The sequence below is a fragment of the Ursus maritimus genome, unplaced genomic scaffold, assembly GCF_017311325.1.
Source record: "Ursus maritimus isolate PB19 unplaced genomic scaffold, ASM1731132v1 scaffold_17, whole genome shotgun sequence".
Taxonomy (NCBI): Eukaryota; Metazoa; Chordata; class Mammalia; order Carnivora; family Ursidae; genus Ursus; species Ursus maritimus.
This window is the reverse complement of record NW_024424119.1, coordinates 16,065,654-16,086,954: the sequence shown is the minus strand read 5'-3', so window position 1 is coordinate 16,086,954 and position 21,301 is coordinate 16,065,654. Positions and strand designations below refer to the sequence as shown.

The following is a 21,301-nucleotide window of genomic DNA, read 5'->3' as shown; positions in this document are numbered from 1 at the left end:
AAGGAGAGCTAGAACACAAATACACTAAGCGCTGGCTGAACTTTCAGCCAGAAAATGTGTAAAATTATTTTTTTTTATTCTGTTGTTGATAAATCTATTCCAGCAAAAAGCCTAAGAACAAGGTATAAAATTATTAATATATCACCCTGCTATAAGTGATAACCGCACTTTTTCTTTTATTTAAAGGTCACCAACTTCCAGAAAAGAGCTACTCTGTTAAAAGGGGAGATCAAAGCACACGATTCTTGAACACCTATTAGCAGCACAAATGTGAGACATAATATGTAAATGGCTCTGGTTATAAGAAAATGAAAAGGCATTTCTGTTTAGTTATACATCTAACATATGTAATATCAATCATTTTGCTCTAACTGTGCTGTCATTTTTAAACTATTTGGTATTCATTGTAATTTATCCAATCATAATAAAGTCATTTTACTTCGGAGATTATAGCCTAGATATTGTCATCCAATTTGTATATTTTTTAGGATCAATGGCTTACCAATACTGTGAATTTTTTTTTCCTAATTTCAAAACTCAGTTGAAAGAATAGTTTTTCATAACTTAAAAGAAGCTCATAGATAAATCCTGGGTTTTTTTTTCTTTGCCTTTTTGTTGGGCACACTTTTAACACAGCATCTCAGCATCAGAGATTTCCATTGTTATCAACATGTTGCTTCAATCTATCTTTAATCTATACCACCAACTGAGGAATATTAACCATATTTTACATTTCAGTAGTCAATCTGCCTTTTCTATTTCCTTTGTGAATAAAATACTTAGGTGTAATTCTTGACTGATCATATTAGCAAATGGTTTGGTATTGGTATAAAAATAATAACGTTGCATTTAAATATGATTTCTCAGTGGAGAGCATCATTTTACAGGAAGTTAAAATCACTCCCATCAGGGATATAACAAAGTTAAGTATTTTGCCCAACACACTGAGCTATTAAAATAATCAAAAAACTTTTTTCCTACTTTCCCATCTTTATGCCCACCTTCATCCCAGCTCCTCACTGAGCACTATCTATCCATGAATAGACTGCACATTTTAACTACATCTACCAAAACAAGCTCCACAGCCCCATAGACTTGTGAAACATCATTGCTCAAAAATCCTTTGGAGGTTTTGAAACTTGGTTGCAAATTGGAATCACCGAGGGAGCTTTAAAAAATGCCTGTTGCCCGGGTCACGCCCCAGAGATTCTAATTTGGCTATAGAGTAGAGAGTGAGGCCTAAGCATCAGGATTTTTAAAAGCTCCCCAGGTGAGTCTAAATACAGCCAAAATTGAGAATCACTGTTCTGAACCTTTGTCTTACAGATAAAACAATTAACCCTATCAGTGACACATGCAAATTTAATGTTAGAACTAAAGCTAAAACTTGAGTCTTCAGAGTTCCAGTTAATAACTCATTTCGCTAACCCAAGTGTTTTCAAATGTGTTTCCCCGGGCCTGGGGCTCCTTGGAGCTACTGGAATAGGGACTACAGAAATAATGGGGATGAAAGACCAGTCAGAGGTCTGGACCCACGTACCCTCAACAAGAGCGGCTTTGATTGTTCTTTTTTATACGCTGGACTTGCTTTGCAAGACATTTTCCAGGGAACAAAGAAGAAAACAAAGGGGGGAAAATGTGTATCTGCTTAAAGTAAAAAGGAGTTTTAAACTATTGCAAATAGACCATATATAAGTGGGAGATTCCCTTCTAAGAAAAGAAAAAAAAAATGTAAAAAAAAAAAAAAGAAAGAAAAGGAAGGACAGGAAAGGGAAGGGAAAAGAAAAGAGGAGGCTCACTTCAGCAGCATATATACTAAAATTAGACTGGTACAGAGAAGATTAGCATGGACCCTACACACAGATAACACACAAATTCATTAAGTGTTCCATTAAAAAAGAAAAAGAAGGAAAATTATGACTTTTAAGGATAACCCAGGGCCAGTGGATAAAATTATATATGTTAAAATATAAATCTGGGGATTTTATCTGTTTCAATTTAAGACAATGAAGAGTCCTTAAGGCCAGAAAGTACCTGCTTTTGACATCCCATATTTTATAATTCTCGAGGAGGGCTTTGTTCCTTCCAAGGTGTGAGATGGATTAAGACTGCCCCTAAGGAACACAGTTTTGAGAAGGTGAGAGAACTTTTCATCCAACAAATGAAACATTAAACAAATGTTTCATTAAACAATTTCCCATTGGAGGGAAATTGAGCAAGGTGGAAGGTCAGGAGAGGAGGCCAGAGGAGGCCAGAAAAGGCTCTAGAAATAAGAGCAGGAAGTGGGGCAGAGAATGCTAAGACAGGAATTCAGGTTCCTAGAAGAAACCAGCCTTCTATTTATTCTATAGGCAAAATAAAAAAGGCATACAGCCTGAGAAGAGAAAGTGGAAGATACCTATTTCACTGTCATAATCTTTGTCTGGAAACTCTCCATCCTTTTACCTTTGGAGCAGGCTGGAACAATGAAAAAGTCAAGCCACAATGCTGAACATGCCTATTCATCACAATGACATCAGCTAAGACGCATCAACATCTACTGAAACCTCGCAATGTGTTGTGTAGCTCTTGTCTCTATGCTTTTGCTTATTCACATCTTTCTGCCTAGGAATTTCCAGCAGTCATCCATTCTTTTATTTTTGTTTTGATATGTTTATATTCTCCATTATTATATAAAATCCCATTGATGTATTTCTGTTATTAATAACTGGAGATAATATATAATTTCTAAGAATAGCTATCATACATTAATCACCTATCACATGCCAAAAACCATGAGTGTCACCCTATAAATATTATCTCTAAGCCCCACAAAAACACTATGAAGTTAATGTGATCTTCTTTCTACTCCTGGGGAATTTGGGGCTCAGAAAGGCTATTATAGCCCAAGGTTACACAATTTAAAACTATTTTCATGAAGATTTTCAGAGCGCCTGTTGTTTACCATACCATGCTGTTTCATTCTCTCCATAAGACCCCTGAATTAAGTGGAAATGACCCCCATGTTTCTGAAATATGTAGACCAGCAGTATTAAGCATATTTCAAGTTACTTTTTTTTTTTTTCCATTAATGGGCCTCCATTTTCCTTTATACCCAGAGACCCTCAGGAAATTACTACTTATTACTATGAAATGCAGATTAAAGTAAAAAACGATAAAAGTATTTATAAAAATCATTTCACAACATAGAAGGATATTTATTTCTGAATGAAACTTTGAAAACTTTAATCAAATTTTATAAGGTGTATGCATTGTATATCAATGAATCTAGAAGCCCATCTCTATCTAACTTTATATAATAGTTCATCTTATGCATATCTACCTTATAACAGCCCATTAAACATACTTATCTTTGAAAATCCTTTTTTATTCCCTTTCCTCTTGCAGAATATCTAGAAAAAAACAACAACATTGTTGGGGTGCTTCCCCCAATTCTCTCCCTCTAAAAACAAACAAACAAAACAAAACAAAAGAACACAACATTTTCACTAGAACTTTGGGTTTAAAATATTAAATTGTTTCTTATTAAAATCTTAAAAATAAAATGTAGAGGTCCTTTCTTTCTTACATTTACCAAGGATTCATGTCTTAACTCCTCTCCTCTAAAATAGATACACCATTGCATAAATCTAACTGATAGAACACTAAAGTAAGATTTTGCCGGATCATTTTGTATTTCACATATATGAATGGCTTTGTTAATAGCTGATATTGACTTGTGATATAATCAGTATTCAGCTTCCAAGGGTTACATTATTTCCAATTCTCTCTTCTTTCAATATTTAAATCATGTTGCAGCCATCTTTGCTTGCTGCAATAAAAATAACTAAAAGTTACTGAATACTCAATGTATCTTAGACATTTCAATCATTTAAAGTAGAATGTATTGATTTATCCTCATGACAAATCTATAAAGAACATACAAATATTATCCCCATTTTACAGATAAGAAAACTGAGTTTAAGTAATGTACCCAAAATCACTCAGTTAACGAGTACACAGCATTGATTCAAATCCAGGCAATCTGACTGTAGAGCCCTTTGATGACTTGGCTAGTCTTTGACGTACAACTTTCATTCCCTTTAGCCCTTCTTTTATTCTGCCTTAAATTATTGTTATACCTCATTACCTGCACAAAATTATAAACTTGAGACAGGGACTCTATCTCTTGTATTCCTTTTATCATCTTACCAGCTCCTAAGAAAAAGCCTTGTACAAAATAGTGCCCAACAACTTGAACTAAAATATTAAATTAAATTGAACTAATTAAATTAATCATGTATTCATTCCATAAATATTTATTAAGCACATCTCTGTGCCAGTCACTGTAATATGTGATAGAGATAGAATGTTGAATAACATAGAGAAGGGCCTTTTTTGCCCTACTAAAATGAATATTCTAATTTGGAGACATTATTTAAAAGAAAAAATTCTAGCTAATCAGTGATTCAGTTGGTACACTTTTAGTTGTAAGTGAGAAAAACTCAACCCAAACTAGCTTAAATGAAAAGGCACCTTAATGTCTTACATTACTGAAAAGTCTAAAAGGCATTAACTTTAGACTCCATTAGAAAGACCTAGGGCTTCAAAAATGCCATCAGTAAATTTTCTCTTTCTGGCTCTTGGTTCTGCTTTCCTCATTCTGTTTTGTCCTTAGGCAGAGTTCTCTCCATGTGATGGCAACAAGAGCTCCCAGGAGTTCCAACTTAAAATTTAGCAACTAAAGCGTAGAGGATGTACTTTTTCCTGAAAGTTCCAGCAAACATTTTTGGTGTAGCTCTTATTGGCCATGTTTGGGTCACACATCCATCTCTAAATCTATCGAAATGGCCCAACTAACTGGCCAGGCCCTGGTAATGTGCTCATAGTTCAACCCTGTGGTAAGTGGTGACTTCTAGAATGCTGGGGAAGAGGAAGCTTGCCAATAAACCATGCCTATTATTGTCAATGAGATAAAAGTGTTAGCTACTCCATATACTCACTGGGCAAGAAACAGTTCTCTGTCCATAACCTTCAAAGAAAGTACCCTTCATAAAATGATCACCACCCCCAAGAAAGATTTTTTAAACCCTAGTTTCAATAATTTTCTTGCATTGGTAACTCTACTAAACTCACCCATTACATTCAACCCATTAGTTTAAAAAAAGAGATAATCCCGCCAACAAAAGCAGCAGGCTAGTAGCCAGACTCTAAACTGATGTATGCATTGCAAGAGCTTGATTTGAGAGACATTTTATATTAAAAAATCTAAATTTGAACAAAATGTTGTATTGCTTCTCCTAGATTGTTGGGATTATAATCTCTTCAACTCATACCATGTCCATAGAAATCCTTTCCTGAGTTCAATTTCAACAATCTTTATCTGTACAGCATTGGCTGATCCCAAAAATGTTTGGTAAAGATGGTCACAAAATAGCCCATAAAAAGTGAATTCAAAGTCAAACTGATTCACATATTAAAATTCTGAAAAACAAAATTGTACAAAATGAAACTATAATATAAAAAACACACTGGGAGACCAAAATTAATGGGAAGGTCAGGGAATGGGGAGCAAGCAGACGTAATTGAAGTACTCATTAACTCCTTTCACTTTGGGGGACTGAATGTGTAAGTAGTGATAAACAACCACCCAGTTGATTATGGGAAGATGGGGAGCAATCAAAGTTTGAAAAAAAAAAAAAAAGGAACAAGAAATCAAGATAGCTAAAGGGAATAACTTGGAAACAGATAAGAAATAAAAATAAAGAAAGCAGCTGACAAACTGAAAAAGGTGACTGAGGAATCCTTAGGGGACAATAAGGAAAAGTGGGCTTTCACAAAATGTACGGACAGATTTCCAGCTATAATCAAAAAGCTCGAGGGACATTAACATTGAGCCTATTAGTTAAAATCAGAACTCAACGCAGCTGGTATCATTTCAGAGTCCAGTAGACAGCATCAATCTATAAGAAAAGATCCCTTGAGTAGGCTTAGTGAAAAATTTAAAGGTACCAAAGTATATATGCATTCTGAATAAACTAGGCTAAGTAGAAAAGCAATAAAAAGGGCAGTTTAAGACACTTAAATAAACAAACAATAAAACAAAGAAACAGAATTGATGAGCGCCTCTTCTTTCTAAGGGATTTGGAATTATCGAATCAAACAAGAAGGCCTGCTTAAGATGTTGAGCTCACAGATAAGAAAGGAATTTTTTGCTAAAATGTTAGTAAAGGAGTAGAGACTCAGACTGGGCTTCTACTTAGCAGATCAACCTAATATTTTTTTGAAGTTTGACAGAAAGAATCCTATATACTCATAAAAGAAAATTTAATTTTCTCTGGAGCACACAGCCAGACAGCATTTTTTACCCTCTCTTGTAGTCAATGAGTAAGTTCTGAACAGTAGAATACAGGGAGTGACAAGTGATACTTCCAGGCCTGACCCTAAAATCTCTTGGGCCATCCTTCCAGTTCTTTATATCATTTGTCCAACATGATGGTAGAGCCACTACATGGAAAGTGGCTGGTGCCCTGAGGGACTGCATGGGGCAGAGCCTCTCTGTGGACCCACAGCAAACGATGGCATAAATATTAAATGCTTGTTTTATTAAGCAAGCAATATCAGCCTCCCCTAAATAATATACAAACATAGGTCCAGAACTTACTGAAGAAAATTAAATTGTTTACATTATAAAACCAGATGATTTTTGAAAAGGGAGCTAAGGAGAGACAAAAAAGAAAGGTCCTGCAGTACAACTAAAGTCCAGGGATAGATGATGTGGAACAATTACTGGGGGGCGGGGGGGAAGGTTCGCATTATTTCAGATAGCAGAGGGTATTTAAGAGAATGGATGTCTAATATAAATTTGAATTGTATGCTGTGCTGCACTGTGTGTAAATCCCCCTCTTGCGTGTCAAATCTTCAGTAAAATTTGCTAAATGCAAAGACTTTTTAAAAAATATTATCTTGGGGCACCTGGGTGGCTCAGTTGGTTAAGTGTCTGCTTCTGCTCAGGTCATGATCCCAGAGTCCTGGGATAGAGTCCCACATCGGGCTCCCTGCTCAGTGGGGAGCCTGCTTCTTCCTCTCCCTCTGCTGCTGTCCCTGCTTGTGCTTGCTCTCTCTTTTTTTCTCTATCAAATAAATAAATAAATAAAATCTTAAAAAATATATATTATCTTGATAGTGAATGAATCTAATCAGGGTGGTGTCTAGCATGGTAATATAAGGGAGAAACGGAGCAGTGTGCACAGGAAGTGAAACAAAGACTGGATATTAAGAATTTAGTAATAGCAGCTTTCTTATTTATTCTGTGAGGACAGCATTACCCTACAACCAAAATCAGCAAACAACCATTACCAACAAAGAAATAAACTACAGACCAATAACTCCCAAGAACCAAGACCATATATGCAAAATCCTCAATAAAATATTAGCAAATTGAATTCAATAATGTATGAAAAGAATTATACAGCATGACCAAGTGGGATTTATTTCAGGTATTCAAGACTGTTTTAATGTTCAAAAATAAATTAATGTAATGGTATTGGGAAAACTGGATATTCACAAAAGAATAAAATTGAGCCCCTAACTTACACGACCCACAAAAATTAACTCAAACTGGATTAAAGGATTAAATGTAAAACCTGAAACTGTAAAACTCCTAGAAGACAATATAGGAAAAAAGCTCTTTGACATTGGTCTGAACAATGATTTTTGGATATATAAAGAACAAAGACAACAAAAGCAAAAATAAGCCAGTAAGACTACATCAAACTAAAAAGCTCTGCTCAGCAAAGGAAACCAGCAACAGAATGAAAAAGGAACCCATTGGGATGGGAGAAAATAGATCTGATAAGAGGTTAACATCCAAAATATATAAGGAACTCATTCATACCAACAAATAGCACAAAAAAATAAAATAAAGTAAATAATACAATTAGAAAACAGGCAAATGACCTGAATAAACATTTTTTTTCCCAAAGAAGACATACAAATGGCTAACAGGTACATAAAAATATGCACATCCCTAATCATCAGAGAAATGCAATCAAAACACCTGACACCTGCGAGAATGGCCATCATTAAAAAGGCAAGAGATAAATGCTGGTGACGATGTGGAGAAAAGGGAACCCGACCTAGTGCACTCTTGGTAAGAATGTAAACTGGTACAGCCACTGTGGAAAACACCATGGAGGTTCCTTAAAAATTAAAAATAGAACTACCATATGATCTAGCAATCCCATTTTGGGTATATATGCAAAGGAAACAAAACCATTATCTCGAAAAGATATTTCTACTCCCATGTTCATTGCAGCATTCATTTCAGTAAGCATGGAGATAGAGAACAGAAAAGTAGTTCCCAGGAACTGGAACTGGGGAAAATAGGGAGAGGCTAGTTAAAGAGTACAAACTTTCAGTTGTAAGATGAATGAGGTCTGAGGCTCTAGTATATAACATGGTGACTATAGTTAATAACACTGCATTCTATCATTGAAATTTGCTAAGATAGAACTTAAATGTTCTCAACCTCCCCGAAAAAGCAAAAAGTATTGCATTTTTCATTGATCGTAAAAAAATTTAGAAAAAACACACAAAAAATAGAGAGCTAAAAATATTGATAATCCATAATCCCAACACTCAGAAGACCACTACTATCATTTCACAATTATGATGTAATGTTAATAGCTGATATCATCTTCCATATCATTATTTTTTTCTGTTTAGTAACTACTTTATTATTATTTGAGGATAGTTGACACACCACATTACATTAGTTTCAGGTGTACAGCTTAGTGCTACTTAAGCTAACCAAATTAGAACAACAGGAATGTTCCCATTTAGGGAAATGGTTATTTAACCATTTTGACCTCCTGTACTATGTGGAATGATTTATTTCAAGTACCTAGCATGTCACATTACCTAGTCACACAAATTTGGCATCCTATTCCAAATGGCACCACTAGGCTTTTCTAAATGAGAAAAAGGCAATTATTTCTCAATTCAAATAGATTCTGAAAAGTGTCTCAGGGAAAGACAAAGAACAAGGATGCATATTCCTCCTAAATTCCCTTGTTCTGTCCCTGCTTCACTGTGATAACAACCAGTTGTACGTAAGGAAGTTGCATATCCTTGACTTTTCCTTCTACGTGAAACCAGCTGCATTCCAGATTGCTAATAATTGAAAGATCAATGGCATCATAGGTGCTTGACTAAATGTCATTTCAAGTGGCACATTTCCAAGATAGCAAAAGCTATAATATTGACCAAAACAAAGAAACTGCTGAAGTTGTTGGAATTAAAGATGATAGATCTATGTGTGATTTTTCCAGCAAAACATCAACTCTTGAGTTCACTTCTAAGCTGTATTCTTGGAACAAAGAGATAGGACTTAACTGACCGTATTTTAAAATACAAAATATAACAACATAACTTTTAAAGTATGATAACTTTAAAAAAAATGGAACCTTGAAAACAAAATAGAAGTCAGGAAATAAATACACAGGCATACAAAAATTTAGTACAAAACAAAGATAAGACAATGACTGATTATTCCATAAATGATACCATAAATCTAGATAGCCATCTGGGGGAAAAATAATTGCACCTACACTCCATATCTTAGTCTAATAAACATTGCAATATATCAGTATTTAAATGTAAAAATGAACACATGTTAGTTCAGAATAAAATATGGGAAAAAACTACCTTCATAACCCAGACGTGGAAGCCTTTTTAAGTAGGGCAAAACAGAGAAGCTATAAAAAAAAAAAGATGGGCAAATTGGACCTAAGTTTAAGAATAAAATCTATATGACAAAAAGCTCACCAAAAGTTATGTCAAAAACTTATCAGCAAAATAACAAAGTGAGAAGATATTTTAATTCACATTACAAAGGACTAATATTTCTATAATATACAAACATTTTTCTAATATTTCTCTAGTATACAAAGAGCATCTGCATCTTGACAAGAATAATGTCAAAAAACAATAGAAAATATAGGCAAAGAATATGAACATATATTTCACAGAACTGTAAATACAGGTAGTTCTTGAAAATGTGAAAAGATGCTAAAGAAGAAAAGGAATTAGAAATGTTGACCTTACCTTCAGAACTTATCATTATTCACAAATAATTAAAAGGTGGGTATTTAGGAATGACAATGTCACCTATAATTTTGCAATTTGCAATTTAATAATATTTGATTAGTCTTCAGGTGAATTTTTCTTTCATCACTGTTAAGTGTATAAAGTGAGTTTGTTAGATCACTTGTATTAAACAAAACTGAAAAGGAAAAATTATAAAACTGTGCAAAAATGAGAGGAGAAGAAAAACAATATGGCTGGGTTTGGTTTTTGTGCTTTACTTTTGTTGGTTTTTTGAGGGGGAAGGGGACTGCCAACTTTTTAAAAACACATCATTCAGAAATCCTCAAAAGTACAAAAAGCAAAATATTCATCATCCATAATCACACCTGAAAAGTCACATTAAGCACTTTGATGGAATTTAACTCTCCATGTCCTCTATAAATAACCATTCTTTTAATATACAAACATACACACACAACACACACACCATGCATACAATATACATTGTGTATACAGAATATTTTATACACTGTAATACAGCAGAATTTTCTAATCTGCAATTTTCACTGAACATATCATAAGCTGGTAAAAGAGTTTTAAACCGCTGTGAAGGAAATACAATGGCATTTAAAATATGAGATAGCCATTTCCAAAACCTTAAGTAAGAATGGGAAGTTGGAGGAGGGAGGCTGAATTTGAGTTTCTTCATAGCAATGTGTGTATCTGTTGGAGAAACTTATTATTTTCCGTCCTCGTGTTTCCCTTGCATGCAGAAAGACTTCCCCCAAAAAATAGCACTTTCAATTTTTTTCCTACATAAGGTGGAGACTTAGGTGACTGGTGTGTCTGAAAACAGAACTGTCCGTGTGCAGCTCCCCTCCAGGGTTCTCTTGGCATCGTACAGGATGCATTCTTTTCTTTTTTTATTTTTTTGACATTTATTATTATGATTATGGTGATGATGATATTGAGTTAGCCATTGTATAGTACAGCATTAGTTTTTGATTGCATTATTTTCTTTGCTCTCTGCTTTACAGCAAGTTACCTGTCTCAGTGGGTAAGACTTGCACCTACCCTTGGCTGAGTATGCCTGAGTGGGTAAATTTAATTCTAGAGTAAAGCATTAGAAATCACATCAAAACTACAATCTTCAGTACAGCTTTAATCTGTAATTAGGTTGCTGCTTTGATCTTGAGATGTCTGCCTCTTCTCATTTGACTTGAACTTGCAAGGTGAAGAACGTAGTTGTATGTGTTGACTCCCTAAAACTCTAACTTTGTCTATAACTACATTTCCAATTCATAAGGCATTTTTGTGCTCATTATCGTATTTGATTTTCACAGTAACACTTAGATATAGGAGGGAAGATATTAACATTTGTTGAGTGAATGCCTACTATTTGTCAGAAATGTGCCAAGACATTTACCTTTTTTAAAAATCTTAATTAATGATCACAATTTTGAAAAATAGAATTAGCCCTTATTTTAAAGATCTGAAAGTGAAGTTTCAGAGAGGTGATAGGATTTGCCTAAGATAGACAACTGGTAAGTGACAAATCTAGAAGTTCAAACAGACTATAAACACCAGGATCGTATCTGTCCTTCACTTTTGAATTCCCAGGTCCTGCTGGTCTCATGCTTGACACAGAGAGGGCATTCAATAAAAATGACTAAATAAATGACTCCAAATAAGTGCTCTTTCCACTGCATCATGGAGTGAGAACAGAGATTTTTTTAAACTACAAAACTCAGGGAAGCTTCACGCTACAATCCTATTTCCATGGGAGCTGGGGGCGGGGGCTGTGCAAGTAGAACCTGAGGCTTGTTTCTGGAGATGTGTATGGAAATCCCATGTGCTTGCATTTGATACATCAGAAAACAGAACGGACTATGAAATGTGAGATCTAGTATTTCATAGGGTCCTTGTCGCTACGGAAGCAGTGAGATCTTTGACATAATCATGTGCTTGCTCCTATTTACAATTCTCTCATCTGTAAAATAGAAGTGTTAAAGAAATTACCTTGGGAGGTGTCGTAACCCTAATATTCTACCAATATTTGAAGCCCAAAGCCCAATCTTAAAAAGAAAAAACGCTGCTGCTTTCTACACAACAAATTCTGTATATTTATTGTGCAGTTATATAGAGAAATTGGAATTTAACACATGGATAAAAGCACCTATAGTTTTGAATAAAACATAGTTCTCACATGTCCACAAGTCGACAAATCCAGAAACTCCTGCGGCTAGAAAGAAAGGAGATGTGAATCCATAAAATCGGAACATCCTAACAGGAAGTTATGGCATAGATTCTGCCTGAAAACGTATTGTTCCACAAGTCATGATTTGGAACTTGTCATTAACACTGAGCAGATCTAAGACCAAGTAGGAAAACAGTTTTGCCTAAGGAAAATAAAAGAGATATACCTACCTTTAAGTTTTCTCTCTCCTTTGTGCCTCACACGCGTCCCCATGCACGCTCTCTCTCACACACACACACACACACACACACACACACACACACACACACACCATGAATGATATTTTGCCACAAACACACACAAGACAGGTACTTTATTTTAAAGGAAGGGAAAAGGTAATGAAAAGAAGCATTTTCTTTTTTCACATCTGAAAATGCCTCCAGCAACAGGTGACAATGAAGGAAATCTGAAATGATATGCATCCTGTTATCTCTTTGTTGACCTGAATCTTTCACAGTCAAAAAGAAAGCAGGTAATGTCCTCCATTAAGGGAAGAAAAGCTTTAAAAATTGTTCAAGTTCACCAGCATGGTTATTATGCTATTTGAATTATTTGAAGATGCAGACGTAAGATTCAAAGTGACTGTAGAATGTACATGTCAAAAAATATTCTATTTAGTGGCCTGACTTTTAAGGAAACATAGAAACCTGAAAATTAACTTAATCTATTTACAACAGTTCTAAACCATAATGTTCTAGAAAAAAATAACCGCAAAATGCCTTAAGATCATCACTGCCTGCACATCCAGAGGCATATAAATAATTGTCTATTAGATACCAGTTCTAGCCAAATCATTCCTACAGAGTAGCAACAAAGGAGTGTTTCTTGCTAGATAAGAACCAAGTATCATCTTACCAATATTGCAAAGAAAAGGGGATGAGGAAAGGACCAATGTATAATTGGCCAATAAGGCTGCTATGTATATGTTAGAATTACTCAGCAAGTACCTTCGTTATTGTTTTTGTTTTTGTTTTTAAGAGAGAGAGAGAGAGCACATATGCGAACAGGGGAGGATGCGGGGGGCAGAGGCAGAGGGAGAGCGAGAATCTCAAGCAGGCTCCCTGCCCAGCACAGAGCCTGATGCAGAGCTCTATCCCAAGCCCCTGAGATCATGACCTGAGCTGAAATCAAGAGATGTTAAGTACTTTTAAAACAAACTCCATGAGGGTGGACTGTCTAATATTGCTATGTAAATGATCATTATTTAGTCCAACAGAGTTTTGTAGTCCTCACCCTAACTTTTGACTCCCTACTGAAAAATCTAACCCTGACACCAGTTATCTAGCTTTAATATCAACAAAAGTCTCTTCTGCTTCAGTAGCTTCATAGTGATAATCTAGCCAGAATTAAAAAATAATTCCTTAGAAATGTACCCTTTAGCCTTCAAAGCACTTATACATCCATTATCAAGAATTATAGAATACATGAACAAAAAGGGGCTACAGACATAATCTTCTAAAATCTCCTTATATGACAAATTTAATTCAATAAACACCATTTGTGTCTTTACTAAGTAAGTGCTGTGCTGAGGATGAGGAAAACAAAATATAAAATTAAAAATGCAAATACTGACATCATGGATTTTACCCACTTGTCTAAATTCATCCAATTTACAAGAGCCTGACCCAGGACACATGACCACAGTGCCTTACTCATAAGCTCTCTTCAGTATGAAACATGGCCTTCTGTTCTTTTTTGCTCCTTTAAACCACCTAACTACTATGATTCCCATTTTACAGGTGAAGCAATGGAAGACTAAAAAATTAATAAGTTCAAAATCATGTACCTAATAAACTTCAAAGCCAGGCTTTATCCCATATTTCCAGACACCTACCCCATTGCTCCTACTACTATACCGTAGGTGGTAAGTAATATTCTGTGAATAGGTAAACTAGCATAATTTGGCAGTGGCTGCCCAAACTGCACCATTAAAGAGGTAATTGTTGGCTATATCCAAGTTTGGGGGGAAAGAGTTCTTTAACTGATTAGTGATGACTGCCCTGGGCACAAGAACAGGATGATAGCAAATGTGTTCAATACTTTCCATCTGTGTACAGAAGTTTTATTACAAACTCAAGAGTCATTCATATTATCAAATAAATATACTATTATGATATAATTAAAAAGTTATATGGTATGTAATATTTTCCATTTTTATCTATCCAACAAGCACTACAGCTATTATGTGATGCTAGTTATTGATAATAAAAAAATGGGTAAGATTTGGTCTCTGTCCTAAAATAGCTCATACTCTAGCAAGAAATATAGAAATCTAAACAGCTAATACAATAAGATAAGTATTGTACTTATAAATATGGTTCTAATATTCTGATGTAACATCTTTAAATTTATAACATGGGAAAAACAAGCTTTGGTATGTTCATATACCAAATATCAAGTGACTATTTTAATATGACCTATAATTACCACAATAACCAGAGGAAAGTGCATATGATGATATAACTCTTTTACAAGCTTGTTGTGTAAATTAAGTAATATAATGCCTTTTAAGTGTTTAATATAGTGTCTGAAGTAGAAAGAGTACTTTAACACCAGCTACTATAAATTGGCCAACTGCCCCTTTCTGAAGTGAAAGCACGGATATGAAAATCCACAAAACCAAAAACTGAACTAAGATTCAAACTATTGTCAAAATCTGGAATAAATTAACAGTAAGTAAAAGGCTATGAAAATGGATTTTAAAATATCAATAGACTTGTTTCTGAGTGGCTAGAGTACATTATAGCTGGCAACAAGTAGGAAAAAATGGGTAAATTGGCACAATTTTTTCATATGGAAAATTGGAGAATCTGAAAGCAAAGTACACTAGATGAATTAAAATTCCAGAAGGAAAAAAAAAAGGAGGTCCTTCCTCAAGATTATGGGTTAAATTGTGTGCCTCAAAAAGATATGTAGAAGTCCTAACCCATAGTACCTATGAATGTGACCTTATTTCACAATAAGAACTTCGCAAATGTAATCAATTAAAACCAGGTCATTAGGAGGGACCTAGCCTCCAGAACTGTGGGACAATAAATTTATCTTGTTTAAACCATCTAATCTGTGGTAATTTGTTAAAGCACCCACAGCAAATTAATACACTATGTGAGGAAACACTTGTCATTTCTTTCTCTGGGGGCATTTTCTGATTCTGGCCATGGCTGAAGATCACCTTTCTCCCAGGTAGAAAGACTATAGCAGAGCATTTGGCAGCCCAGTGAGGTTGGCAGGGCAGATGAGAAACTGGTGAAGCACAAAATATGAGTCAAATTTTCCCCATTTCCTGAGTCCTAAAGTAGTATGGCAAGCTGGGAGGCGATCAAGAGGCTTTTAAATGCACAGAAAAATCCCTGAAAGTCTTATGAGAAGGTAGATAAACGTAACCAATAATCAAGAGGGGAAAAAAGCAGAAGGAGATCCAAAGATTATTCACATATTGGGCTGAACAGAGAAAGACTCTAAAATACTATGATTAATTAGCCCCTAGTAGGACCTTTCTCAAGGAGAGAGGGGGGAGAGATCTCAAATTATCAAAATCAGGGTAAAGAGGTAACATTACTAAAAATTGTTAACATAATAAAAAAAGGAGCAGGAGGATATAATGAACAACTTTATGCCAGTAAATTTAAAATTTAGTTGAAAGGAAGACCTCCTTGAAAACCAAAAATAGCAAAGCTGAAATAAGAAAAACATCAAAATTGTCATTTATCAATTAAAGAAATTTAATTTGCAATTAAAACCTTTCTCACAGACAACCACTACTGCTTATCTTCTACTTAAATCAACCAATAAAAGAACAAAATATATGAAAGAACAGTTTTCAAGACACTTGACATCAAGCCAAAGGACAATGATTACTGTGAAATCAAAAGAAATGGGATGAGTCAACCCTACCAATACCCCAACTTACTTTTTTGCTTTTAGACTGTTGTTAGGCATCTACTTGGGAAGGGGAAATATAGGCAGAGTCCAGTAGCCTCCCTGAGATGAAGAGACAGTGCCGGAAGTCTGGAGACACCAAGTCAGCAAGAGTTTGCTAGAAAGAGTGCCAGAGAGGAGAGAGCAATAAAAAGAAAGAATGCTGGAGAACTGTACAGTCCCCTTCAAGTTTTCAGCTGAGTCTGATCAGCACAAGCACATGAAGAAACTATTTGAGGCCAAGAAAAGAAGGCTGAAAGGGTTAGAGGTAATAATGCCTGATGCTTACACCGGTCTAGGAATAGTGCTTCTTATCAGCAAAAAAAAAAAAAAAGAAGGAAAAATCATGATTCATGGGGCAGTGAGTTGAGTACACAAAAGGGTTTATCTCAGGAGTGAGGAAAATTTAACTCTAGACTGAGCATGCCTCCAGTCCCACCTCATAAATCTTAAAAGCAACACCTAAAAGGATCAAACTGTTTTCGAGAAATTTAATTGCATCCCAGACAAAAGGTCAAGAATATTTATAAGAGGAGAAAAGTCTCTGGAAATAAAAAGACGAAATTCACAATATCTGACAATCAATTGAAGATTACCAGTTGTGCAAAGAAGGTGGGTAATAATACCCATAACAATGAGTAAACCAATCAGTTGAAATCAAAGGATAATTCCATGAATGCTAAAGTTAAAAGACAGCATTAAAACAGTAATGAGAACTGTATTCCACATGTTGAAGGGCAAAGTGGAGATTTAGAAGATATAAAAAAGAACCAAATCTCATTTTTAGAGATGAAATCTATAATTCAAAAGATTAAAAAAATACAATAGATGAAAATACTAGAAGATTTAAAGGAATAGCAATAGAAAATATTCCAAATAAAACACAGAATAAAAAAAGAATTTTTTAAAGCGATTTTATTTATTTGATAGAGAGAGAGCACAAGCAGAAGGAGTGGCAGGCAGAGGGAAAAGCAGGCAGGGGGAGAAGCAGGCTCCCTGCTGAGCAGGGAGCCCAAAGCGGGACTCGATCCCAGGACCCTGGGATCATAACCAGAGCCGAAGGCAGACACTTAACCAACTGAGCCACTCAGGTGTCCCAAAAAAGAATTTTTAAAAATTAACAGAGCATCAGAGAACTCCATTACAGCTTCAAGCAGCCTGATCTACTTATAATAAAAAGAACAACTATAAACCAGAGAGGGAAAATTGTAAATTACATACCTGATAAAGGACTTGTATCCAGAATACATAAATAACTCTAAAAATTCAGTAATAATAAAACAGCTCAATTTTGCAAATGAGCAAAAGATGTGAACATGCATTTTATCAGAAAAGATATACAAATGTTAAATGAGCTTATGACAATATGCTTAACGTTATTAGACATCAGAGAAATACATACTAAAATCACAGTAAGATACTACTACGTACCTATTACAATGGCTAAAATTTGAAAGACTGACTACAGCAAGTGTTCATGAACATGTGGAAAAACTGGAAGTCTCATACACTGCTGGTTGCAATATAAATGACATAACATCTTTGAAAAACAATTTAGCACTTTCTAAATATTTATATATTCACCTATCATTTGATCCAGTCATTCTACTCCTTGGTACGTACCCAAGAAAAATAAAAGCAAATGACCATACAAAGTCTTACGCACGAATGTTTATAGTAAGTTTATTTGTAATAAGCAAAAACTGAAAGCATCCCAACAAGAGATAAATGAATTAATGTAATGTATCTGTATAATGGAATACTACTCAGCCATCAAAAAAGAACAAACCATTGTTACACACTTGAACATGATGAATACCTAAGTTATTATGTTGAATGAAAGAAGCCAGGCTAAAAACAGTATATATTTCATGAGTCCATTTAAAAAAATTCTAAAAAATATAAACTAATATATGGTTACAGAAAGCATACTGATAGCTTGTCTTGGGTCACGGAAATGGAAAGAGTCAGAAGAGAGGGATCTCAAAGGTTCAAGACAAAATTTTACAGGTGATGGTTTCAGTGATACATACACATGTCAAAATATCAAATTGTTTTGCAATTTCTATAATTTACTGCATGTCAGTTATATTTCAGTGATACTTTAAAAAGTATTCCCACAAAGAATACTCCAGGCCCAGTTGGCTTCAGTAGTGAATTCTACCAAACAAACAAAAAAAAAAAAAAAGAAAGAAAGAAAAGAAAAAAAGAAACACATAAATTTCATGCAAACTCTTCCAAAGAATACAAAAAGGGAAGATACTTTCCATTGTCCCAGCTACCAATATATACCTGATACCAAAACCTGGCAAGAACATTACATAAAAGGAAAACATAAGCCAGTATGGCCCATGAAAATAAATGCAAAGACCCTAAAGAAGATATCATTAAGTTGAGTTCAGCAATATAGAAAATATATCACTACCAAGAAGGACAGCAAGTTTGGATTAATATGTGAAAATCAATCAGTGTACTTCACCATTTTAACAGAATTTTTAAAAAATAACATTTTAATGTATGCGTAAAAGTTGATAAAACTTAAAACTTGTTCATGATAAAAGCTCTTAGCATACTAGTAATAGACGGAAACTATCTAATTCTGAGAAAAGGTAGCAACAAAAATCCTACAGTTAGCATCTTACTTAATGGCAAAATATCACGTCCTTTTCCTTTTAGTTAAGAAACATAAGGATATTCACATCACCATTTCTATTAAACATTATACTTTCAATAACACAAGACAAATGAATAAAAGCTTTTAAAATTGAAAAGGAAGAAATCATATTGTGAATATTTATAGATGATATGACTGGGTACATAGGAAATCTAAAAAATATCTACTAAACTATTAGGATTAGAAAGTAAATTAATAATTAAACATAGTGAATTAACGGTCTATAAATATGAGTTCAATATACAAAATGTATTTTTATACACTTTCAAGAAACAACTGGAAAATGTAATTTTAGAAAGAATACCATTTATTTAGCACCCAAATATAAAACATATAGGAATAAATATAATAAAATCTATAAAAGATTTCTACAATGAAAAACCACAAAATGTTACTGAGAGGAATTTAAGAAGCCTTAAATAAATGCAAAACATGCAATATTCATGGGTTAAAAGGCTGAATGTTGTTAAAATGTCAATTCTCTTCAAATTGATCTACAGTCAATGCATTCCTAATCAAAATACCAGTATGTTTATTATGTGAGAGAGAAATGACAAGTTGATTCTAAAATTTATATGAAGATTAAAAGGACCTAAAGTAACCAAGGCAATCTTGAAAAAAATAGAATCTGAGATCTTAAGATACCAGACTTCAAGACTTATAGGAAGCAACTGTAATTAAGATAATGTGGTATTTGCAAAATAACACACAGCTACAGCATTGGAACAAACTAAAGTCCAGAAACACATTCACACATAAATAGTCACTAATTTACTTGAAGGGTAACTGTACTTTTAACAGAAGAAGGATGGTCTTTCAAATAATGGTCTTAAAGTACTTGAATATATAAAAGGGAAAGTATGAACCAGGGCTACTTCATATCATACACATATTAATTTGATATGGATCATAAACCTAAATGTTAAACAATAACTGTTTTAGGAAAAAAAACAGGAAAATATTGTCATGACCTTGGGCTGACCAAATTTTCGTAAAACACAAAAATCACTAACCATTAAAGAAAAATATTGAGAAATGAAATTCATCAAAGTTAGGATATTGTGGTCATCCAAAATAATAATTAAGAAAGGGAACATGTAAGCCACAGAGAGAGAGAAAAAATAAACTTGATAAAAGAGAAAACACAAAGAACTCCTAAAAATCATTAAGAGATAGACACCTCAATTTTTAATGGGTATATTTCTTAAAGTGGTACCCATAAGAAAGGCTATCAAATGGCTATTTACATATGTGAAAAGTACATAATCATCAAGAAAATTGAAATTAAAACAACACTGAAATACTTCTACATATCAACAACAATGGCTAAAATTAAAAATGACTGATCATACCAAGTGTTGGTAAAAATATGGAGCAACTAGAATTCTCATGTGTTACTAATTGAATTGTAAACTGATAAAACTACTTTGGAAAAATTGCACTGGCGATGTGATGACTCACCAATTTCAATCCTAGGTATACGTTCCAGAAAAATGAATGTATACCCAAAGCATGTTCAAGAATGTCCATAATGGACATTATTAAAACCAAATGCTAGAAACAACCAAAGTAACTATCAACAGTAAAATGAAAACATAAATTGTAACATGGGATGCAACACACAAATTTTTAAAAATGAATTACCACCACATACAAGAAGCAGATGCAAAAGAGGTCATAATGCATGATTCTACTTATATAAGAACCTGCATTAGGTTATAAAGGAAGACAGGACATGATCAGATAATACTTAAGATAATTCAGTCACCAACCATTAAGCAAGCAAGAATAATGTAAAGCAAGGAGGACAATATAAAAACATACAGTAACATTCTTCCATGAGGGTACACATGGAATCCAATGTATTGCATACAGTTTGGTGATGCAGGATCTGGCAGCTTCTTACAAATCTGCTCTAAAGTTTGACACAGATCTCACGGGGCAAAAATCAAGGTGTTTATAGGGCTGTGTTCCTTCTGGAGGTTCTAGAGGAGAATCCACTTTCCTCACCTTTCCAGCTCCCAGAGGCTGCCTGCATTCCTTTAGTTCATGACCCCTTCCATTTTCAAAGCCCGTAATACCAGACAAATCTTCCTCACGGTGCATTATTCTGATACTGGCTCTCTTTTATCCCTCTTTACTTTTAAGGACCTTTGTGATTACATTGGACCTACCCAGGTTCTTCAGGATAATCTCCATATTTTAAAGTCATCTGATTAGCAGTCTTAATCTACAACCTTAATTCCCCTTTGCCATGTAATACAACATATTGAGGGCGGTTTAGGGAGATTAAAGATTAGGACAGGAAAAACTTTGAGGGGCCATTATTTTGCCTACCACACTTGGGTATCCATCCATGATCCAAATTCTCTCACACCCTCCAT

General features: G+C 34.4%; 1 non-coding gene across 1 annotated transcript; it reads left to right on the top strand.

Moving 5' to 3' along the window:
- Positions 1-1,791: 1,791 nt before the first annotated feature.
- LOC121103188 lies at positions 1,792-1,898 on the top strand. Its single transcript, XR_005835343.1, has one exon. It is a non-coding gene; the product is annotated as a U6 spliceosomal RNA (small nuclear RNA).
- The last annotated feature ends 19,403 nt before the right edge of the window (positions 1,899-21,301 follow it).